The sequence below is a fragment of the Cupressus sempervirens genome, chromosome 1 (genome assembly GCF_028749045.1).
Source record: "Cupressus sempervirens isolate cs-2001-9-10 chromosome 1, ASM2874904v1, whole genome shotgun sequence".
In the NCBI taxonomy this organism is placed as follows: Eukaryota; Viridiplantae; Streptophyta; class Pinopsida; order Cupressales; family Cupressaceae; genus Cupressus; species Cupressus sempervirens.
The window spans coordinates 271,216,830-271,243,059 of NC_143118.1; positions in this window are offsets into that span (position 1 = coordinate 271,216,830).

A 26,230-nucleotide genomic window follows, 5' to 3' on the forward strand; every position below is an offset into this window, starting at 1 on the left:
TACATAAGCATTGCTCCAACACCTTCCCCAGATGCATCACAATGCAACTCAAAAGGTTTCCTAAAATATGGTAATGCTAGCACTAGACAAGAAGTTATCAACTCCTTGAATTTATCAAAACACTCATGTGCCTCAAGAATCCATAAGAAAGCTGCTTTTCTCATCAAGTCCATCAAGGTTTCTACATGCCTAGATATCCACTAGAAAACCTCTTGTAGAACCCACACAACCCCAAAAATCCTCTCAACTATTTTAGGTTCACTAGAATGGGCCACTCATTAATAGCACAAATCTTTTTTAGGATCCATGTGTGCTCCTTGAGCATTGATAATGTGACCTAGATATAATAACTTTGATAATCCTAAATCACATTTGGACTCCTTTGCATAAAAGGACACCTTGCTTAAAATGCTCAACATAGTGTCTAAGTGCCACACATGCTCATCCCATGTCCTACTATAAACTAGGATGTCATCAAATAAGACTAACACAAATTTCCTCAACTAATGCTGAAAAAGCCTATTCATTAGAGACTAAAAAATAGCTAGAGCATGAGTTATCCCAAATGGCATAACTACAAACTCAAAATTGCAATAATGACAACTAAATGTCATCTTCTCTATATCCTGTTCTTTGACTCAGATTTGATGATAGCCTGCTCTCAAATCAATTTTGGAGAAAAAACATGCTCCATGTAGCTCATCTTATAACTCATTAGTCTATGGGATGGGGTACCTATTTTTTATAATCTTCTTATTCAGGACCCTATATTCTATGTACATCCTAAGAGTTATATCCTACTTCTTCACCAAAACCATAGAAGAAGTGAACGGTGACATACTTTCTCTAATGTGTCCCATAGCAAGTAGTTCCTTGATGGTTTTCTCAATCTCATTCTTCAATGTCTTTGGATCCATGTAGAGTGTGATCATGATGGATTTAGCACCCTCATCTAACTCAATAATATGCTCAATACCTCTATTTGGAGGTCTACCTAGTGATATTTCATTAAAAACCTTGTAGTGCTTGATTTTTAGTTACTGTATGTCTATGTGATATTCTGATTTTTGCTGCCCTTGTGATGACATTAAAGTGCAATAGTTTGCCCACTCAACCTAGTCATGTCTCAAAAAGCCCTCCATGGGTCTATAAGATGTCATCCTAAACCCATGTTGAACTATCATTGTGCATGATGATAAATGGTAGGAGTTCTTGTAAATTCCTCCCTTGAAAAGCTAATTTTGTGTATAAAATCCAAGGTTCTAGGTTGATCTTGTGACCTACTAGAATCTATTTAGTTGAAAATAAATGTGATTGTTCACAAGGAGGCCTTTGCTAGTTTGTTTTCATTTCAAAATGAAATGAAGAATCTGCACACTATTTAAAAATAACACACAAAAGGAACTATGTTTTTATATTTTTTATATTTTTGATGAATGCAATCTAACAATGCAACTAGTATGATTTCCTATGCTAACAAGAGGGTTAGCAAAGAAAATAATAAATATTGAAAGTAAATAACATGAAATTGAAAATTCCCTAATGGACATAAGTTATGGAGAACAACATGTCTACACATTAAGCTTTCAAAGAGATCGATAAACAACCAATGAAAGAGGAGCAATGCTTCCCTGATTCCACTGATGTAATCATTAGTGAGAAACTTAATGAATGTATGATGTTTCACCCTTCATCAAATCACAAGGCCATGAAAAGTGTGCTCATGTGAGACAAAAAGTTATGTAAGCACAATTTGATGATTTCTTCTCAAGCTAGTTATGTAGTAGAATTCATCAATACCATAACAAAAAATAGAGCTAATGAAATGCACAACCAAGAATAAAGCAATAAACCTTTTTCTCAATCACAATACCATGAAAATAAATCCACAAAACAATGACACATTCAAACAAGAATTACCACACTCCAAATGCGAGCACCAAAAGCATAATTTTATTGCAAAATAATAGTGTCCCTCATTACATATTACAATGGGGTATTTATAAGAAATCATATCCTCAATCTATGTTGACAGTGAGAGATACTCTGCATGCAATAAAAATGCTTTTAATTAACAAAATAAACTAATTATATACAAACTACAATCTGACTGGTGCTAAGTGGGACTCCATCCATATTTTATTCATTAATTGGATACATGAGCCTTTTAAATGTTAAAAACAAAGAAATATGAGAGAAGAAAGAATGATAAAGCTTCAAGTCAAAGTGGAAGTGTTTGGGAGTGCCAAAAATTGAAGTTGATTGTTCACAAGGCATTTCTAGGAGTTAAACTACCATTAGAATGTGTTTTTGATGCATGGAAAGCTCTATTTTTGGAATTGCTAGTCAAATATTAGCATAAATTTTTTGAAAATATGCACCTGTGGGGCTATGGACCTATGGAGCTACCTACCTATAGAGCTAGGGAGCTGTGCACCTCAAAATGGTCCAAAATCTCAAAATTTTACTAAGTGTCAAAATTGAAATTCTAGCATCTGGGTTTTGTTCTTCTTCATCCCAAAGCTATGTTTGGATGGATTCCCTTGAATTTATCTATAATCTTAGTACTTTTAACCACACCTAGTAAATCCAAAGCCTCATATTTTTCTTTGAACTTTTGTCTATAATTGTCGATCTCAATTTAGGTGTGAGAAAAATTCCCGAGTTTGGTATCCAATTCTAATAAAGCTTCTTTGTTCTTGAAGGCTTGTCAGATATCTTCATCATCAACAAATTCCACAAAAATCTTCCTAAAATTCTCTACCACTATCTCTATAGGTAAAAGCTTTTCTTGTCCCTCATCTTCAAAAATATCCAAGAAAGCATTACTGTAGTGTCTCTTTGCTTCCAAAATTTGCTCTTGGGTTTGGTCCTTGAGCTGATGAATCTTTTCATGTAATGTTTCCATTACTTTATTACTATCTACTATTTTTTCTATCCAATCATCAATCATATCTAACTCTTCTTCTACATATACATCTATCAAAATCTAGTACTTTTGTCCCTTTATGGCTTGTAGAGTTTGTAAATCCTTACTCTAGGCCCTTAATTCATCCATAATGCTGAAGTCCTACTTCAAAATTGCTACAATTTTATTCATGTTCTCCTACGTAGTATGCAAGAACTTCAAATTTTCCACGATAATAAAAATGCCTTTCTCCTCAAACCTTTCTTACCACTACTAAAAGGCTTTCAAAATTGGATCCATATGCATAGCTCCCCCTTCTCTAAGAACAATATTCAATGTGTCCTAAGGGTGCTCAAGATCAAGAGGACGAACTACTTTGGCCAAATATACCCTTAGGATCTCAACTTGCCTTTGAAGTGTTTGAAGTTCAACCTCTTCTTTCTCCATGCTCTTGAGAATTTCTTTGAACCCCATGGTGACCATCAATTAGGCTATATCCCATATAGGTCTCCCAAGCACGGTCTCTTTCAATTGATAATCTTGGGGACCAAAACTTTCTACATTTGTGTCCTCAGGAGGAATGGCCACTTGCACTAACAACTCCTAGCTTCATGCACTAGTGACAAATTCCAATGGTCTTGCCTTGTATAACAGGGTCTTAGGTTTATTCAAAATCTCTACAATCTCAAAAATGTCTTCCTCCAAAGCACAAAATTGAGGTCTTGTACTCCTCATTATTTCCTTTTGGAGCCACCTTGGGATGTGATTAGCTGAAGACCACCTCAAGGATGAACAGGTGTGTTCTACTACCTCCTTCTCCTTATCATTACTTGGAGTTGTTTCCCTCTATGAGGGTTCTTCTTTTATGTTCTTAGTCTTAGTGCACACTATAGCTTGCACCTCAATGTCTTGGGTAGGTGGTTGAGAATATTCCACCATTCGTCCCTACTTTGACACTTCATTGGTTGCTCTTTGTTTAAGTTCTTCCCCTTGTGATGATTCCTTTTGAATCTGTTCCTCATCTGAACTTTGGGGTTGAGGAGTAACCAAGCCCTTATCTACCACTGTGACTTGTGGTGGAGATGGGGGAGTAAGATCAAAACCTTGTGAATTTTGTGGTATCTGCATCTAGTCTTCTTGTTGAGGTTCACCTATAGGGGTATCCTTGATCTTATCCCCAACTAGTTCTATAACAAGGAGCATAAAATCAAAATCTAACATTTTGAAAACATCATCACCTTCTTCACTTTTCTCATCCACCCATTGTTGCATTTCATCTTCTAAAGAAGAGACTTTGATAGGTCTTGCTAGGGTGGATGGCGATGTGCCCATGGTACTTCTCTTTTCTTTCTCCATGGCTCGCTCTAGCTAATTTCTTCTTTGCAAGGGTAGTTGCTCTTCTTCATCTATCTCTTGTTATTCCTCCTCTTCCCCTTTTAGGATGGTCTCCAGAATATATAGAAAAGGAACCATTCTCCTAGTCACCCTTTGAATTTTCTTCATTTGGATTTTAATCCTCTTTTGTTTTGTGGAGGCAGAAGGGGATGTCAACTCTTCTTGCATAGGAGGAATGGAAACTTGTTGACTCTTGCCCTCTTCTAATTGATTGGATAGAAAGGGAGGCAATTGAGGGTCATCCTAGACTTGGGAAACAGTAATATCCTTGGACCCTTGTACACTATCTTCCTATTGCTGTGGAGGTACTTTCACTTCATCGTGTTCTATTAGAATCCTTTCAGAGTAGGTCCTCTTCATTTTGTTCTTTCCCTTCCTCTCTAGAAGATAATAGTGTCCAACCATGTGGTCAAGTTGGTATATTGTCTTTGGCTTGATGGGAGACTAGGCCATTAAGGTAGGAATTGTAACTTTCCTCCCTCTACATTTCTTAGGGTAGGCTTGAGCATGGAAGATCGCAGTTTTAGGAATTGGATCAAGTTGAAAAGGCTTCTTGATCCAATCCTTTGTCATTCTAACAACATGGCTTGCTTGATGATTAATATCACTGCCCTCCTCCCTGTCAACCTTGGAATTCATGATGTGCCTCTCTCCTATTTTTTCTAAGTTGAACAAGTCATGCAATAGCTCCTGTGAGTCTTGTTTCCTTACTTCCTTTGGGATATCTAACTTGAGAGCCTTGTCTACTAGATACAAAGTCATCCTACAATAGTCACTTATGCAAATATCATAGTCATTTATGGTGTTCATCCAATGATATTCTATGGCATCTTCATGATGGAACTCCTTGATGGCAAAACTCTCCACTCTCTTGATATTGTCAAAATAGAGCCTAGGGGAATTGTACTCTTTGAGGGGATAATTCTCCCATTCCCACTTGAAAGATAGAATATCTTGTTTTCATTTGACTTGATATGGTCCAATCAGTAGGGGCCATGTCTAATAGGGTCTCCTCTATCTCTTCACCCTCTCATATGTAGATTCAATCTGCCGTACAATCTCTAATAAAACTAGTTTGCAACTTGGATATCTGGGGAGCTTCTTGGGGTTGATAGTGGCACTAGTTACTTGCTAATATGTGAATGTCTTAAATTGGATGAAGTAGGCCCCGAGAGTTGTTATTTGTGCTTTTACCTCATTAGATAACCTTTTTGCATAATCACCTTCTATGAATCAGATGATCACAAAGATGAATGCATCATTCATGATTATATATTCCTTGCTTTATGCCGAGAGCTTCTTCCTTACTAGTTGAGGGTAGATGATATAGGGCTAGGCATTAAGATCCTACATACTACCTCTTTTGTACAAACCAAGGTATTTTTTTGCCCTTGCTGCAAGAAGATAAACAATGTAAGAAATCATATAGAACTTCTTCTTCTCCTTAACTACTCCCAGTTGCTCACACAAGTTCTCACTTAGTGTGGGTACCCAGTCTAGAAGCATCCTTGCTATCTTAATTGTCTCAATGAACTTGACCATAAAGGCACTGAGGTGGCTAGCTACTGGTAAACCCATAACTCTACTTATAAGGATGATGGAATAACCAATATCTTCCTTTATGTATCCCCTAGTCATGTCTAACTTCCCTATGATCCTACCCAAAGGAGACTTCTCAATGAGGTGGGAGGATTGGATGATTTCCATTGCTTCTTTTTTATGTTCCCTGTACCATCTCTCGGCTACTTCATAGGAGAGTCTGATGAATTGATTCACCATTGGGAGATGGAAGACCTTTTCAATCTTATTAGGTCATAGGTCTAGTACCACTTCTCTAGTTACAATTTTAATCACTCTCTCTTCAGGAACAAAATATTGCACCAATTTCATAATCAATTGTGTTGATTGCACTGATACTAGATGTGAAGCTGCGCTCACAAATCCAGAACAAAGCAATAAAGATGCTAGTATAGACATTTTTGTGGGTTTGTTGCAGATTCTAAGGAATTCTCCCAAATTTGTGTGTCCGAAGTTAGTTTCTCTTATTTTTGTATGATCATCATGAAATTTTGACTTTGATGGAATGCCTTGGAACTTGAATACAATGGGCTTGGGTGCCATTTTCTCTTCTGATGTGGATGCCATTTAATCTCTACATGAAATGAAAAAAAACTTGTATTGTCTTAAAATAATGAAAACCTAATTTTAAAAAAATGAAAAAAAAACACTCAATTACTATTTAATTGACTATTGACGAGAAATAAAAAACAAAAAAAAAAATGGGTCCTTTTATTTTTTATTTTTATTATATATATATATATATATATATATATATATACATGTACATATATGTATATACATATATATACATGTACATATATGTATATACATATATATACATGTACATATATGTATATACATATATATACATGTACATATATGTATATACATATATATACATGTACATATATGTATATACATATATATACATGTACATATATGTATATACATATATATACATGTACATATATGTATATACATATATATACATGTACATATATGTATATATACATATACATATATGTATATACATATACATATATGTATATACACATGTACATATATGTATATATACATATATGTACATATATATACACACACAAACACACAAATATATATATATACATATATATATATATTAATTTTTAATTTTTGTAATTTTAGGGTTTATTAAAAAATGATGTGAAAGCAAAGCTGGGTGTGTGCAGTGTGAAGTGTACACAGCGTGGTGTGAAGCGCACACAGCGTGGTGTGATGTGCACACAAGTGTGGTATGATTAGGGTTTGTGGTGGAGCATGCAACTCTTGGTGCATGCAGTGCAAAACCTATGTAACAAAAAGTGGTGGGAGGTGTGCAACACCGTTTAGCACACATGGTGTAGTGGAGTTGCATAGTGGGTGACGTGAAGTGGGTTGCTGCCATGCAGGTGCACATGGTAGGCACACACTGCATGGGTGTGCATGGTGCCAATTTGTGTAGTGGTAGAGTGGAGGTGCCAAGTGGAGGCATAGATGCAAGAGGGTACACACATGTGGGCAGTGTGGAAGAGCACACCCATGAGGGTAGTCCAAAGGGTGTGCACATGAGCATAGCACAGAAGAACATGCACATGAGCTTGGTAGCACAAAGGGCACGCACATGAGGGTGGTGGAGAAGGGCATGCACATGAGCATAGTGCAGAAGGGTATGCACATGAGTGCAATGCAAAAGGTTGTGTGCATGAGCATGATGCAGAAGTGTGTATGCATGAGTGTAGCATAGAAGGGTGTGCACATGAGCTTTGTGGTTTTCAAGTTTTTTGGTGCGCACGTGAATTTGGAGATGAACACTGCTATGGAGGGTGCAAGAGGTTTGAGGTCTTCAATGTGACGCAAATGAAATGAAAATGTTAACGGTCTTTTAGGGTGGTTGGGACTTATATAGCCCCACCCATCTTTGGTGGTGCACAATGTGCAACACACAAGTGCACGGCCACCCATTGCACCCCACCAAAGGTGGGATGCACTCCTATTTCCCTTGTAAGGTGTGTGGGTGTGCATTTAGTATTTGAAAAAAATATTTTTTCAAATTTTCTATTTTTTATGAGTTTTCAATTTTTACATTGTTTTTTTTTTTTTTTTTGATTTTTTATCTTTTTGATTTTTTTAATTTTTTTGTTTTTTTCAATTTTTCAACTCTTTAAAATTTTCTCGAATCATGAATTTGGAGACTTGAAAAAGTAGGGGACCCCCATTCCTCATAGGAAATGGGGTGTGCATTGTGTGGCCACAACAAATAGCCCCGAAGAAAGGAAGAAATGACCAAGGCATTTCTTCATCAACAAACATCCTTTAAATGTGTGTCAAACAGTAATCAAAATTTGAACACTTCAAGCATATCTCAGATGACTTTGCAATCAAAATTCTAGAGTTCAAAACCTTAAAGCTCAGTGTGTGATTAGTGTATTCATTCCCTTTGACATCTCGGGATGCAACCTATCAAAGTTTTTAGACAACTCAGAAACAATCTTCCATTTCTCCTAGCCCATCCATTTAGAATCTTCACGAAGGTCATTTATCAATCACTACTTGACTAGATGAGAGAATCAATTCAAGGGATCTTAATAGGATATCACCTTCTTTTACAGATTTTGAAAATTTTGAATAATCATTCCATGTGGTTCACAATGTCACTCTTTGATGAACAATGTTTTGGATACAAAGATACTCCATTTTGAAATTGTATCATTTTTCCATTTCAGATCTTTAGAATCCTTCAATCTTAACAGCATTTTTTATTTTATTTTATTTTTTATAATTCTATATCTTGACTACATTTGGACTATGTAGCTAGGACATTAGTGTCATTTCTTGGATTCAATCTTTAGTGAACATCATTTGCATTCCTCCTTTAGAACTTTTAGAAACTCTCATGCCAAACAATGATCTTAGCAACCCTTTGAGTAGACCCCTTCTATTAGGACCAATTAGAGTTTGAATCATTCCTTGCTACATTTGACCTGATTCAACAACACCTAAGATTGTCAACTCTTAAGTTTGTAGAGTGTTGAGAGCTTATTGGTTTCAAACCCTAAACTTAGGAATGAAAGTCTCCCTACTCCTGCAAGCAACATTCAATGTTCTATTTGTATAAAACACACAATCGTCCAGATATTTTGACAAAGGAATACCTCTCCCTAAAATTGGAACCAAAGAGTGGTGGGTGAAATCTCTCAAGATACAATCTCAAGTGCACCTTACCCCCTAGGACTAACACAACTTTGATAGCAAACACATGTCTGGAAGAAAACACACAACTAAAAGAAAACACTCCTATGAAAAAAACACCATAGGAAAAAAATAAGACCTAACTAATTATTGAAATAAAATCTAACTTAATGTAGAAATAGAACCTATCTAATTTTTTGTTTCTTTTAGGCTTCAAAATATTGTTTCAGAAATTGCCCATTTACAGGTAAGGGAAGAAATTCCCCCTATAGGAAATTGAGCCTAAAAGTATTTTCTTTGATGATTTCTATGATCTGATAAGGACCAGTCCACAAGTGTTGAAACTTGTTATGATCTCTTGGTTTTTCTTTCGCCTTATCCAATAATAGAACAAGGTCAGAAATCCTAAATGATTTTATGGTGGTTCTCTTGTTGAACCATCTTTTCATGATAGCTTGATGTTTAGCCATGTGCTCTAGTGTAGCTATGCATTTCTCATCCATCTCTAAAAGATTCATCAATATGATTTGCACTCTATCATCATCTTTAGTGTATCTACTCATAAACTTTAAAATAGGAATTCTGAGGTTGAGTGGAAATATTAGCTCTTACTCATAGATAAGTAAATACAGGGAAATCCCCAAAGCATTCTTAACCCTTACATGATCCATCCATAAGGCATATTTAAATTCTATATGCCAATCTCTAGGGTTCTCCTTCAACAATCACTTTATTACTATGATCAGGTTCTTGTTCATATATTATGCTACTCCATTTCCTTATGGGTAGTAATTTGAAGAGAATTTGATGATAACTTTATTCTTGAATGCCCATTGAGTCAGAAATATTGATACGAAAGTAGATCAGTTGTCGCACACAAGAGCGAATGACATTCCAAATTTGGTAAAAATGTGATCCTCCAAGAAATTTTTCACCACCTTGGTAGTGCAATTTCTATAAGTTTTTGCTTCTATCCATTTTGTGCAGTAATTAGTGGCCTTCAGAATGTAGGTGTGTCTAGTTAATGATGTGGGTTAACCAGACCAATGGAATTTATCCCCCACTTTGCATAAGGACGTATCTCATACACAAGATATAACAACATTGTCAGGTGTCTTTCTTTGTTAGGACTTGTTTGATAGACATGACAAGCATAGACATGCTCCAAAGTTTCTTTAAACAATGTGGACCAAAAATACCCCAACCTCAAAATCATGAGCGGTCACTTTTATCGAACCATGCCCTGTACGATATTTTTTGTAAAAATTTTCTAGGACTTCCTTCACTTCTTCATGTCCTAGGCATTTTAAGTAGATCCCTTCATAGTTCATTTTGTACAACTTGTTGTATTGCAACATATAGGACTCACAATTCATTTTAAGTCCTCTACATTGTGAACTATTCATCCAACTTGGTTATCGACTTTGTAGGAGGTAATACATGATATCTTGGTACCAAATGTCTATCACCACACCTTGGCCAATTTTGACCTAAGATAATTGTTGGCCTGGTTTTTCACTACCTTGTTTTGTTATATTTAGTAGTGAAAAATGCTAAATGTGTGCCCTAAAATTTTGGGAATTAGGTTAAAACCCTAGGCAAGAAATTCATCATAGAAACCCTTATGCCTTGTCTTGTTTTGCCCTAGCCTTTGAAAACCTTATAAAGTAATATTTCAAATGCATTTTGGCGAGACACTTTTATGCTAACATTTATTCATGCAAATATACCTTTATTCATCTTTTTAATAAACCTTGTAAAGTTTTCCTTAATTGCATTTTTTTAATTTGAAAAAAGTCCAAGTTGCAATATCTTTGAAGCACCATAGATCCTTTCAAGACCAAGGGTTATGGCTTGCCTACAATATGGAAATGCAAGGTCTTTAAATAATGTAGGAAAGTTCCTTTACGACATGTAGCCCCTGCTGACGTTCAAACCTTAGTGCACCACAAAAGTACTTAGTTGTCAGAAGTAGTCTAACCTTTTGTAGAGTTGTCAGTTTTCCCAATGCACATTTTGAATTTCCTGTGATGTCATTGGTTGGTCTTTTAATGATATTAATACTTTGCAGTTCAGATTTTTCAATCATTGATTTAGCAAGCATTAAGGGATGGTGCTTGCCTACAATATAAAAATGCACAAGTTTTAAGCAATGCAGGCAAGCCCCTTTGTGATGCATGGCACAGAGTGACATCATGGGGCTGCCTTTCCTAGAGGGTAATAACACCTTTTCATCCATGGAAAATTTTTAGGTAAGTGGAATACAAAGGAAGTGCCTCATTGGTCCATCCAGCTGAGTAAGTACACAGTCACAAAAGATTTTTATTGCCTTAGATTTGAATAAGATCTAGGGTTAGTGCTTACCCATAATATGGACTTGCTCAATATTTAAATAATGTGAGCAAGTGGGCACAGTGAGACAAAGACTTAAAGGAATGCTGAGTCATGCCATGCTGGAAAAGTTAGATGAAGTAAAGCACGCTCATTGGTGGTAGGTGACAAGTATGCCAAGTTGGAAGGTATGATGTCATGGGCACATAAAATTTAAATACTATAGTTAGATTAGTCAGAGCACATTTATTAAAAGATAATATTCTATTGGTCAAGCTAGTTGAGTGGGCCAAAAAAAAAAGGTTTTAGGCTCACCATCAATCTAAGTAAGATTGACAGAGAGCAGTTGCTCGCAATATGGAGATGCAAGGTTTTTAAATAATGCAGGAAAGTGCCCTTTTGACACATGGCCGGGGGCTCTGAAATTTTTGAAGGCATTTTACTTTTTGAAATAAAGTCATTCAATCTTTGAGAGATTAATGGGTCAAATTCAGATTTGAAATATAACACAAAACTAACAGTTACAGGAATTAATATGACCTAAAGTTTTCTTCGTGTGACCTCAATGCACTAGTATAATATGAAAAATTTCCATTATTGAAGTACACAATCGTAGATTTTCTCAAAGCAAAAAGATTTCAAGAGCTAGGACACAAAATTTCTCAAGGGTTTAAGCAAATTTTTAGAGAAAATTGCAGAGAAAGAAGGGAAAATTTAGCGGGTAAGTAACCTGTAAGCATAAGAAATCCAAAAAATTTTGTTTTAAGAGTATGAAATTTTAAAAATGCCTCCACAAAAGGAATTCTCAAGACAAACTAATTATTTAAAGAGGGTTGTGCATGAAAATTTCCTAGAATAATTTCCCTTATTAGTAAATGAAATAACTAAAAGTAGGGAGCTCATTCCTAAGAACCCTAGGGTAGTTGTCGATGAGGGTTTCTATGATAGGGAAAATTGGGTAAGAGATGCCCAAGTATCTATGGGGGGTTTGCAATTGTTCAAAAAATAGTTTTCAAAAAAGAATTTAGATACCCTCATGAGCAATGTCTGGGAATTTGACATTGGAAGATTAAGAGTCACTATAGTTTTCTTTGATAGTGATCTATTGACTGACCTGGCTAAGAAATATGATCCTATTATAGGGTGGGTGAAGAATCATTCTAGAATAAACCTTTTTAGGGTTTTCCATCAATTAATTAGAGAAGTTTTCAATGTCAACCCTAACCATGCTATGCATGAAACCATTGATATGGATGATTTGGAAGAAAGATATGATGCACAAATAATATACCTGAGGATAGGGCCATTGAAGGAGCATGCTGCTAAAGTTGGAATCTTGTCTGTGATTACTACTAGCACACCTGACCCATTACTAAAAAGATATTTTAACCCTAAAGCTCAAGCATTATATATTTCTCTTTGTAAGATTTTTTGAATGGATGAAACCGAGAAAATCTCATGCTCAATTGTCCTCATAATGGCTCAAACTCTTCAACTTGGAATGAGCACTATTCTAGATTTTTCTGCTTTTTCTTGCAAAAGAGATTCACAATGGTTTGGTGGGAATAGCAAGGGGAGAAGTGGATAAACCTTTCTATTGATATTCATTTTTTATGTATGTATGTTTGTATAAGGGACTTGCCTTCTTTTCTAAGGGTATGGAGCTTGAAACAACTAGGAATGGAGAGAAGAATCCAGTACAATTGTGGAGTGTACATATGACCTCAGAAGCCACAAATGCCACTTATGTGAGGTTTGATAGATATTTTACATCAAAGCTTAGATTTCTTTTGAGAGGAGACAACCCTAGAATTCCACAAGCACTATTAGAATTGGTCAGACCTAAGGACCATGCAAAAGGGCTACTGGTTAGTCATAATTGGGGAGATATAATTCTGTATACTATTTCAATAGTAGTAAGAGTATATGGCTTTTTGGGAAAGCCTCATGTGTTGTCATTTCATGTGATTTTGAAGATAGGAATAGATGCGCTGTTATGGCAAATAGGCACTATAGATGAGAGGGAGTTGCCATTAGAAAGGCACATTTTTCCCAATTTTTACTATGGCACATGATTTTGTCTTTCTCAGGAACGGGTGTAAGCATTTGAATTTGTTCTTAGATAGATATAACATGAAAGAATCTTATGCTAGGTTTATTGATCCTGAAAGATTCTATGACCTCTTAGGAGAGAGAATAAAAGATTCTGGCATGGTGCAACAAGTTTACTATCCAAAGGATGTGATTAGAGATACTTTTACTTTGCAAGAACAAGAACTAAGAAAGGAGAAATGGATAGTATTTAGCAAAACCCTAGAATTCATTAATTCTTTTGACCTCCATTATGATCCATTAAATGAAAAGAAATACATGGGAGCCAAGATGTAGGCATTGATGAATAATTTTTCTATGATAATACAAGCCATGAATGAGAAGAAGGATGCATATGCTAAGGCATATCTAGAAAAGGCTACAAAGGAGAATAAATAGTAGAAATGTGGTGTCTCTGAGTTAGTAGACTTTGTAGAAAAGGGAAGGATATGTAATGATCCAGAATGTGCAACAGGTTCCTCCTCAGTAGAGATCAAGGCCAGAAAGTGCACCTGCAGCCAGTGCTCCAAAAAGACAAAAGTTAGAACAAGGGTCTTCTTCTCAAATGGAGCAATCTTTCAAAGCCAATCTTCAATCAGAATTGATGATGAAACATCTCTAAGAGAATAGCTTAGAAAAATTGGTCGAGAGGGAGATGTAATTGTAACCTCCACAGACTTGGAGATTGGTGAGCCACAAGAACCACCTACACCTTCCTTGGATTTAACTGTTGCTGATTACCAATGTAAGGAAATTGATCCAATAGTTGCCCAAGCCTCTGAGAGGTTTATTAATGATGAAAATTTTGTGAAGTCCAGGGCATTTGCACAATTTTTATGGAGGCTAAATATAGGAAATTTTGAGAAATTTTGTGAAAAGATTAAGGTAGAGCAACCTGATAAATCAGACTTTGTTATTAAAGAAGAGGTAAAATCTAAGTTTTTGAATGATTTTTCTCAATTTACACTTGAGGCTAGAAGGCAAGTAGTTAGACAGTCAAGAGTACTTATTTTACCTAAATGGGATATAGTGAATGTTATAGTTTTTGATTCAGTAAGAAAACAAAAAGATGTCAAATTTAAAACTAAAGAAGAGGTATTATAGGCTCATAGAGGAGTCAAATTTAGTGATGATCATTAGACCCTTGTTATTTGGTCCATCAAGAAAAGGGACAAGACCAAAATGCAGGAATTTTCTACTATAGAGCATATTGGTACATTGACAGTATTCAGGGCTAGTGAGGTTGGCAGTAAACAGATAATAGCAATGGCCTCAGAAATGTTAAAATATGGTAGTGTTGTATCTGGCTAGGAAGAAGATAGATTTTCCCAACTCAATGTTAGGTTTGAAGAAGTTTTGAAAGCATATGAGGAAAGGCGTATGCAGATAAAATCATTAGAAAACAAAGTATCTGAAATGGAGAAACAATTGGGGAAAAGAAAAGTAGAAGAACCTAGCAGACCTAGGATTGTATACCCCCCCAGGCCACCTATTGAACCTTTCAAGTCCATTCCAATTGTTGAGGTACTAGATACCCCTAAAAGGCCATAGTTCTACACTGCAGAGGATTTTGAAGAAGAAAATAATAAATTTTATGCATAGCACGTAGAACTAAATAATCAGTTTGAGGAGAAAATAAGGCAAGGTATAATTTATTTAGTAGATAAGATGGAGTTTCCATCATTTTTTGACTTATTGACAAAGATTGCAGCTATTAAGGATGAATTAAAGAGAAATGAGGGTAGTTTCAGACCCCTTATGCATAAATGGACAGAAAGGAATAAAGATATCACTACTATGTGTATATTTGTCATTCAACTACCATGTCATCAAATAGAACAGATCTTTGATTTGCTAAATAAAGTGCAAGATTTTGATGACAAACAAGATTCTTTTCAAAAAATATTAATTATTTATTTTTCCATGTATATTGTAGAGAAGTTTGATTTATTTCCTTGTGCTTTAAAGACCATTGAGAAAGTGAGGGAAAAGGATGAATGGAAGAAAGAGTTGTATGAGATCTTTTGTGAAAGGATGAATAAAGTCATTAATGAAATTAGTCATTTGTTATGGGCCCAAACAAATGATGAGCTAGTAAAAGTTTAGTTATTTTATAAAGATGTTAGGAAAAACCTTGTTGATATAGATGTAGTTGCAAATTCTTTAATAACTATACAAAGGGAGGTTCTAAATTTTGATTGGCCAGATCACACTGCTTATAATGAGTGGAAAGATAAATTCATGTCTATAGAGTAGATGTTAGAAGATGACAAGGTAGAAGATGATGCAAGTTTAATTTTTACTTTAACAGTTGATGATGAAGATAGAGAAAATCCTCAAGTTAAAGTAAACTTGTAGGTAATTGAAGAGGAAACATCAATTTCAAGCCTCATGGTCACTTATTCTGAGGAATCAGATTGATAGAAGAATCAAATCATTGTACTTTTCTGATTCCAAAGGATGTAATAGAAAGGGGCCCACAAAAGCAATGTTTGATGTATAAGTCTTTCTGTTACTCACATTTTGTCATTTTGTGATAGGTGTATGTGAATATCTCTTGTGAAGGAAACCTGTCAATTTATCTTAGCCTAAAGCTTGTTGCATCTCACATTATATAAGTGAGATTCCAGGGCTAGAGAATGGTCTAATTTTATAATACTTAAATGATATACTAAGTTTGTTTTTGGTCTAATGTTTGGAGCAAGTTTTATGATGTATTATCTCTGTTAGTTCCTGAGAATGCATTAATATAGAATAAACTCTGTGTTTCTTCGTAAGCTCATTCTAAGTTACTACAAATATATACAATTTTGAAAGAAAATGAATACAAATTATGAGCTATCCCCATATCAGTTCTTTCTAAATTTTGTCTCCTTTTAGTTACTTAGTTATCTATATATTGTATGAGTAAAGGCTTGTGCAATTGAATGCAATCCATTTAGGTTGTATATCTGTTCACCACTGCTTTTAGTTCAATGGATTAACTAAAAGCTTTGATGAATTTGATAAGGTTGCTATAGTAGTAGGAAGGATTTTTTGAATGATGAATTCTGATAAGAATTGTTGATAATCTTTGTTGCAAGGAAAAAAATTAGATCTATGGATTTGTACTTGACTCTTAACCCTAATGGATTAGGCACTGGTAAAATTGATTCAGCTAGAAGAGAAATATGTCGTAAATGGTTTTCAAATGCAGAGTTATAATCAATTTTACTTTAATTTCCTAAAGATCTTCAAATTTGGCCGATGCTTATTTGCATGGAATGTTTTAGCTTTAGTTAACCACTATTGCTAAGAACACGTGTAGATCTATAGAAATTTTTTGGCTAGATCTGTTATGTGGGATGTGTTTATGAAATTATCAAGAATTATGCATGTATTTGAGGATTTGAGATGAGAATTAGCATGAAACAAAAATAATTCTCATACAGTGTTTCCCAATCTTGAATCATCCCTAGGTATACCCACCCTAGTTTTACAGAGCCTAAAGAGGAGAAAACCACCCTTGGTTTTGTTGAAGTTGGGTCCAAATGGTTTTCACATATAATTGTTAATAGGAATTGGCTAATTCTTAGATTGTGTGAGTGATATCATTTTGCTATTGAGCATTTTGTTGATTCAATAGTTTTAAAACATCCAACAAAATGGTGACTCCGCTGGGGAGTTGTCCAACATTTTTATGAAAAGAACTGCAATTTTCTTTGTTCTTTCTATGTGCATGTGTGTCAGACTATTTAGTACTACTCATGGGTTTTCAGAGGGTGCCTTAGTGACAAACTTTGAGAATTTAAAAAAGAAGGAAGAAAAACCCAAATGCCATGGAGATGCACTGATGTATCTAGCCTATCCAAGTGTCTTATCTAACAAGCAAGAGTTGTATTCTTATAATCTTAGTGATTGGTCTATCTATGTGAGATATTTAATTTTCTATTTGTGTTGTTTTACTTGGAGTTAGGAAAAATTGTAATTTTTTATTTTCCAAAAAATAGGGTGGCGACTTAGTCAAGGTTTTGAAGTTAGTGCTTGTTTTAACAAAAGGTGAATATGGCTGACAATAGAAAGAACACAAGACCTTACATGATAGCCAATCCTAATGTAACAATGTATACTGATTTACCCCAAGGTGGTAGGAAGAACCTGAATAAGAAAAGGATAGACCCAAACCCTACCTGGAAACTAAGGATTAATGCATCAGTCAATTCCCAATACCAACCAGTGGTAGGGAGAGAATCTTCTTCACTTAGCTCTGAATTAGAAACTACAAGACTCTTAGGAGCATTTTTTAGTACCCCATTACCGAATGAGAGAAATTTTTAGGACAAAGATATGTCTCCAGTAGAAAATGTTTCACCAAGGCCAGATCTCATATTAGATATGAACTGTAGGCTAGGATTTAGGAGTTCAGTTGATGATCCTTTTAATCCTAGAGTAGCCCCATACATGGAGCCCAATCTTATAGATCTAGATGATCCTGCTGATTCAGAGGCTACTTTTGTAGACCCTAAAGAAGTGCAATCTGAGATAGGAGTTCTTAAGAAATGGGTTGCTGAGGAAGAAGCTAAGCATATTCATTTGGAAAAGGAAAGGGAGCAAGCCACCTTGAATGCTTTAGTAGAAAGAGATACTCTGCTCAGAAGGATGGCTACTTTAAAAGAGCAAAATAAGAAATTAGAAGAGAGGACAATAGTCCTTCATGCTAATGTTTTTGGAGATGTAGATACATTGAGATCTAAGGTTCAAGAACAAGAAAAGCTCTTAAGCCAAAGAAAAGAGCCTGTTATTACCCAAGGCCAAACCTATAAACCTATTCAAGTAGACCCTGTAGCACCCACTATAAAAGCTACAGATAAAGGGAAAGGAAAAACCATAGGAATCCAAATAAATGAACCTCAAGTTCTACCAAGAAAATCTATAAACCCTCCCATGTCAAAATTAGATCTAGACCGTGAAAAAGCTAGAAAGGAGAACGAAGTCTTGCAAAAGAACCTGAGAAGGTTGAGAATGAAGCTCAAGCTATGGAAACTAGGAGAAAAATCAAATTCATAAAATCTAATTCTACATTGGGTTCATGGCCAAATTTGTCTATCCCATCTGCAACTCCTGCACTAGCTACTGGTCCAATAATCTCAACTCAAGGAATATCTCAATCTACCCCTACCTCATCATCCACCATTAACACCCAAGTCCCTTTTGTCCAGTCTCAACAAGTTCCAAATGTTGTTCCTAACCAAGCCAATAAAGAAAGTACCTCAAATGTTTCTAATTTTTAGAAAAAACCTACATACATGGAAAAGTATAGATAGATCTCATTTCAGGGTATCCCTGGTGCTCCACATCCCATATCTTTTGATTTGAGAGATAAGGTTGTCAAGTTCTCTGGGAATAATGTTGTTACTGGTGAAGAACATTTGAGAATGTTCATAGATATGCTAAATGACTATGAAGTTGAACATGAAGACATGGTAATGAATTTGTTTGTGCATTCACTAACTGAGGATGCAAGAGATTGGTTTAGAAGGCTACCTAATGATAGTATCACCTCATGGAGTGACTTGGTGAAATTATTTAAAGAGCAGTATGGAGACAATAATAATGCAGGGTTTATGTTGAATGAATTCAATAACATCAAGAAAAAACATAATGAATCTACATTTTATTTCAATGTAAGATTCTAGAAAGGTATGTACAAACTATTTCAGGTCATGAGATTGAATGAGGATGTTTGTCTTACAAAATATTTTAATGCATTTGATAGCAAAATGGCTTATTAGTTGAGAGATAAAGATCCTAAAACCTTGAGGGATGCCTATAAGGTTGTAGTAAATGTTGAAAATAATAGGAAGGCATCAGGCAAGCTTGGGAGAAGGGATGATCCAAAACTATTTAATCCAAAAAATAATAATAGAAAAGAGGCTCATAAAAATCTTGTAGGAAAGAAACCTAAAGAACCTATAATAGGTCAAGTGCTAGAGTTGCTAAAAAAGATGAACCCAACTAATTTCAATTCACACAAGCCTAATATTGGAGAAAAGGCCCCTATGAATAACAATAGTTTCAATAGGGAACCTAGAATGCAAAATTACCCTTACACTACCCAGTGGAAAGATGGTAAGCCAGTTCCTAACCAGACACAAAATGTGAAGGATAAGGGTACCCCAGACCCCTTGCAAAGGAACACTATAAATATGAATGATTATGTACCTATTGGAAATATTTAGGATGAAATGTGTTACTAAGAGGGGAGGGGTGAATCAGTAACATATAAAATTTTATCCATTTTATTCACCATTCATTCATCTAATCTACTGCATAAATGAAAGATCAATCATTCATAACACATGAACACAATGATTTGGTGACCCAAAAACCTTCCAATTAGAAAGTAAAACTGGGGTGGGGATGATGCCACAAAACTTTGTTACTACAGTATGAAGTTGGCTAGTTAAGGCTTACAATGATCACTTCTAGTGATTTGCCCCATTAAGAGCAAGTAGGACTGCTAGATCCACCTTGTTAGAGGATTTACAAACATACAAAGAAGTATGCACTCTATTAGGAGATTTATAAAAGTCTATTAAGTCTACCTTGTTATAGGATTTAGAAAATTGATTCACCTATTAGGATGAAATAGTGGATCTACTTACAACTTGTTTGCTGATAAGATCCTTTTGCATTGATCACCTGATGTGATAGATATTAACTTTTCTGCTCCTTATGCTGACCTTGTTGTATTCCTTTTACTCTACTACTGATAGCAATACCTTCTTTTCATCTGAATAATACCTTCTTATTTCATGCCAATATGTTTTTTATTCCATATCATATATCAAAAATGATATCATACATTTCATATATACCATTTCAATATTTTAAGTTACAAGGTTGGCCAAAACACAAGTGAACAAAATATTACTGAGTCGGCCAGATAGTAGAAAACTTGGGTTCACTGAACTGACTTGGTGACCTTCTGATACTTGGCATCCACTACATTACTTAGCATTTTCATGCACTTGGTAGAAGTGAAGGCTTGGTCCATACTAATCACCTGACATAGTTCTAAACTCGATAACCATAGGTGACTCGATAGATATAGTGTCACTTAGTAGAAACTATCTTCTTCGTTTGCCTTCCTGTGCTCGGTGAACACAGAGTCTTGTTTACCTTCTTCACTTAGTAAACACTAATTCCTTTGTTTACCTTCTTCACTTGGTAAACACTACTAAACTTCGTTTACCTTCTTCACTCAGTAAACACTGTTGAACTGCCCATTCATTTGGTATCCTTTGGAAAGCTTGGTGAAAACTATTTACCTACTGAGCTTGTAAGATAACTATTGAATACTCAGTGTGAACTATAGACTAAGTGATGAGCTCAGTAAGCATTCAAAATTGAATAAATTTTTGCACTAATGACAAATATATCATAATTCCAACAATCTCCCCCTTTGGCATTAGTGACAAAAACACTTATGAGTCAAAAATTATGTGCAAAATTTGTCATGCTGATTTACATATATCTCCCCCATTCAATATGCACATAGTATTTACAAGTATCTATATCTTTACATATGGCTTCTTTATTTACATATATTCTCCCCCTTTTTGACAATAATGCCAAAGTAATTAGTATGTATTTACATAGAAACACCAAAATGAGAGATAAAATCATAATGTACCTTGAGAATAAGAGCCAAGGTCTTATCCCAATTTTCTTGCAAAATTATGCAGGTGGAAAGTGCTATTTGAACTTCAACTAAAAGTTGAATCATGTAATCTACAACTGAAAAATTGTTGTCATGGATCAATGTTTTGGAGTAGACAATGTGTTTCTGCATTGTGTCCATGATGGGAAGAATCATATTCTGAATGTTAATCAATGTAGATCTGATCCTTCCTTCCTCTCTCAGCAGTTCTGCCTTCATTTCTAACAAAAATCTGATTCTAAGATGATGGGATGAACTTGAACTAGGGTCAAGTTGCAGCTTTTGGGCACTGACCTTCATATCCTCATCAATTTTATTTAATTTCTCTTTTATCTCCTTGGTGTATTCGGTAACATCATAGAGTTTGGCAAAAAGTGAAGTTATATTATTGAAAGAATTTTCAAGATTGACCAAAATTGTTGTCAATTCTACCTATTTTATTGCAATATGTTGAGCAATGTGCTCAAGCACCTTATTATCAAATTTCTTTTCTGCCTTTTCAATTAGTTTTTCCTGACCAGAGGTGTCCTCATTGAATTTATTTATAGCCTCTTCTAACTGAATCAAAATGTGTTGAGTAGAATCTACTTCAACACCTATAGCTTCTATAATAATATTCTAGGCATTCTCAATTATTCTGTATTCCTTATCCTTTTTAAACCTTAACTTCTTTTGCATAGCCTTCATCTCAATTAGTTGACTAGCATACCTCATTTATTCAATGGTAGCATTTTCATAGTCAATTTCAGGAATCACTATTTTTGTGTCTAGGTCAATATCCTTAGGAATTTCTTTTCTAGTGAATAGAAGTCTTAATGGTTTCTTTTGTTTGGCTTTTGTGATGACTGGTTTGACCTTGGGAGTGGACACAATAGTGGAGATGGAAGGACTAGCAGTGAAAACTAGGATACTTAAGGGTTGAATGCCAATAGGAGTATTTACCGGATCAAACAGTGGAGTACTTCCCAAAATTGGTGGTACACTCAGTAATGTAGTATCTGATCTAACTAGTTTTGAAGTAGATGTAGATAATGCAAATAAAATTGTAGAACAAGATGGAATATTTATAATGGGAAGACTAACTCATGCTAAAATTGGTGCTAATGTAGCTAACAAAATTGTGGAACTTACTGCTATATTGATTGAAGATGATGGAGCTGAGGAGGCTAGCTCAGTAGCTGAAGAAGAGGGCTACAGCTTAGTAGATGAAGTGGTAGACAATTCAATTGATGATACCTGACACTGTGATGTGGCAGGTGCAGATATTAAATCTGATGTGGATGATATCAAACCTACTGAAACTGACTCCAACCTTGATGATGTGAAAGTTTTAGGTGGAGAGTGAGGAAGGGATGCAATAACTGCTGCTACAATTTTCATTGGATCATCTTCCTCCTTATCTTCAGCTTCTTCCTCTTTGCCTTCTTCCATTAATGCATGCAACTCTCCTAGTGAGACTACGATGGATGGAGTGCTATCAAGATCTCCACCGTTACTGATGTCATCATCTTTGATTTCCACTGGGTCTTCACTAGGATTATGCAAATGATAGATATTTTTCCACATGTTTGTAGCATCATTTACAACATGCTCAATGTCTTTGATCAAAATCAAACAGGTGTGGAATCTAATCATCATTTTACCTTCATGATTTTTCATTTCAATTTTTACTTCTACTCCAATGAGACTTGGTCTCAGATTCTTTAGAGATTGTTCATAGATGTCTTTTACCATCTAGGTTGCTATCTTCCATCTCGGTTGCAATCTCTCCAGTAGTTCTTTTGAGATTTGAGGGGCTATCTAGTCTGGGGAGTATTTCCATTTACCCATCTTGCTTAGTACCAATTCCTCTATCTATATTTTCTCAGCATCTGTTCTTGTTTCAAATTTCAATGCCTTGAAATTTGTGATGCCAGCTCCTTCTTCCAATTTGTTAAGCCTTTGCTTGAATGTAGGTCCAAATTTGACCAATATAGGTTCCTACTTACCTTTTCTTGTCCTTCTTGTGAATACTATAGTAGGCTTCTTCTTAGGTTTGGTAGTGATTACCTTACTTTTCTTCTTTGGCTATTCTTCTATAGATTCTTCTTCTTCTTTTTCTTCTTCTCCTCCTTCTTCTTCTTCACCTTCTTCATCTTCACCTTTTCCTTCAGTGAGCATAAGAGGACCGCTTGTAGTTTTTAATTTAGCTATTTTCCTCTTGCCCTTGCTTATGGCCTGTGGTAGCTTGATTTCAAGCTCAATTTTGGCCATAGCTTCATCATAGGTTCCAAAAATTTGTTGCCTTGGGTCTACTAGCTCATTTACCAGTGCTTCTATGATGTCTCTAGTTTCATCAATATTTACCTCATAGGGAAGAGGTTTCACCCATGCAACTCGAGGTCTGACTACCTGAATTTATACCTTGTCACAATCGACCATAAAGCATACATCATCCTTATAATCTTCAACAAGTTTAGGAGGAATCTGGAACCTATTATTCATTCTCTCCTTGAAATCTTCAAAATAGTTGTCCATGGTGCTATCAAAATTCTCACCCATCTCTGCTACAAACTCATTTATTTGATACAAAATTGGAATGTTTTTTCTCCATACGATAGTTCCTTTGGATGGAAAGAATTTTTGTACATAGAAAAATAAACATATTAACAAGGAACCAAATTTATAGGGGTTATTCTTGGAAGTCCTTATGCTTTCCATATTTTTATTCAGTTGTCTCAACAGTAATTCTGACAAGTCAAATTCAAGATTTTTCTTTACAATATTAAATGCTAAATCCACAGCTTCACACAATACACTATTCAATCTGCTAGAATTGTATAAGTTATATACAATCACATAAATGCAAAATCTAAGTTCCACATCAGATATGTTGTTAAGCTTTAGTCCTCTTCCATCCCACTTTGCTAGGGTTTGCTTCTGTAACTCATCTCAACCTAGGGTTTTAGTGGTTTTAGCTTTGCTTAGCATAGGAAAACTCGTGATTTTATGAATCATATTTTTGGTTATCAATATGGGTTGTTCCAACCACAACTGACCATTATGAATACAGCTCAGAACATATCTAACCCATTTAACCTGGAAACTTCTTGGTATGTGCAGAATATGGGTCAAGCCTTTTTCTTCTAATTGTTTGTGCTCAGGTTTTAGGGCTCTATTAACACATAATTGACCTAGGGCATTATCCATATCTAATGTACCAATTTCTTGAACAACACATTTGAAATGAGTGCGAATATCATTAACAAGAAGTACCTTAGGAGGGATTTTTGATTGAGCTCCATGAATGTCAAGTGATTCTACAACTGCGGGCACTACCTTGAATTTTGGGGCTTTCTATTTGACTCCTTTTACGAGCATTTTAGAACCCTTCTTCACCTTGTTGCTACTAGTGCTTGTGGATGCCATTGTTTCTCAGTGGATGTAAATATTTTCAGACAATTACTTCACAAGAATTTTTCTTCAAATCGCTTGGCATGCAATTGGAAATCCTTTTGGCTCTGAGAATTTTAAGTCACGGTCGAAAATGAAATCGAATTCTGCCCTTTTAATGAAATATTGTCATTAAGGTTCGGTACGAAGGTAGATGAGATTACATAATGCATGCCAGTCTGTCATTGAAATACTCAGTAGAACCTTGCAACTTAGTGGACTAATAGAATATTTGATATTCTTGACCTAGCTTGGTAAGGTCTTTAGTCAACCTTGCTCAGTACATACAACTTGGTGATTGATACTATTTCTATGATCCATGTATCTAAAATAATATATTGATCATTTGCACCCAATTTTATAATCTAGAACTGTTTAAGATGTGGCTAGAAGATGCAGTTCCTAAGTCTTCTTAAATCTTAATTGGAAATGGTGGAGTCACCCATTTCTTGAGTGACATGACCATCATTTGAACTGTCTTGCTCGGTAGATTTAGGAATCCATTGTTGTCTCATCTACTTCTAAATGTTATCAGCTTTAGCTTTCTTTTCATCTTCAATTCTTTTGGTATTCATGCAATTCTTGGCTATATGACCAAGTTCTGTACATGTGTAACATCTTACTATTCTGTCTCTTTTCCTCAAGTGATGCCTTGAGTAGTCCTTGCCAACATGTCCATACTCTCCACAATAATGACATCTGCACCAAGTATTGTAGTCCCATCCAAAGATTTCTTTGACAATTTGTTTAGCTGGATTGAATGATTTGGATCTACATTAGAATGCCTTGTGACCTTGTTTCTTGCATTTGTGACATTTGCCTTCAAATTTTGGTTTTTCTTTTCATTCATTAGCTTTCTGACCATACTAATTGCAATTGAAGCATTTGCCATTGAATTTTTCCTTTCCATTACTCCAAAATTTGTTTGATGTATGACCTATCTTACCATAGTGATTACAAGTAGGCCTTTGATTTCTTTGTGCACCTTGTTTGGAAGTTTCACCTTCTTCCTTGTAACCAAGTCTAGCTTTGCCTTTTTGTCTATGAAGATTTTGCTCACTTACCTGATTTAATTGAGTCATGTCTGCTTGTGATTTCATCATTCTCTCATTGATTTTATTTTCAGTGTTTAAGTCATTTGCCAAACTTTCATTGATTTGTCTTTCAGATCTCAAGTCACTTTTTAATCTTTCATTAATTTGTCTTTCAGTGATCAGATCATTCCTCAGGTCTTCATTTTCAGATCTTAAATTCATAATTGCTTCATTTGCATTGGAAAGTTGATTTATAAAATCTTGATGCTGAAGGGATTGACTATTTCTTACCTCTAAGTCTTCATTTGCCTTGTTTCTTTGTTCCAAGACTTCACATAGCTTGATTGATTGGATTTCTTGTTCTCTTTTGATTTTTCTTACTTCTTCCTGCGGGGAACCATTCTTTTCTAGGAGTTCCTTGATTGCCTCATTAGCTTCATTTGAACTACTTGAAGGTAAAAGATATTCAATTCTTTCTTCAACATACTGATGATCATTCATTTGTCTTGCAAGTTCCTTCCTTCTTTTCAAGGATTGATAAAGATGCTCCTTAGCTTCTTTGAGTTGAGC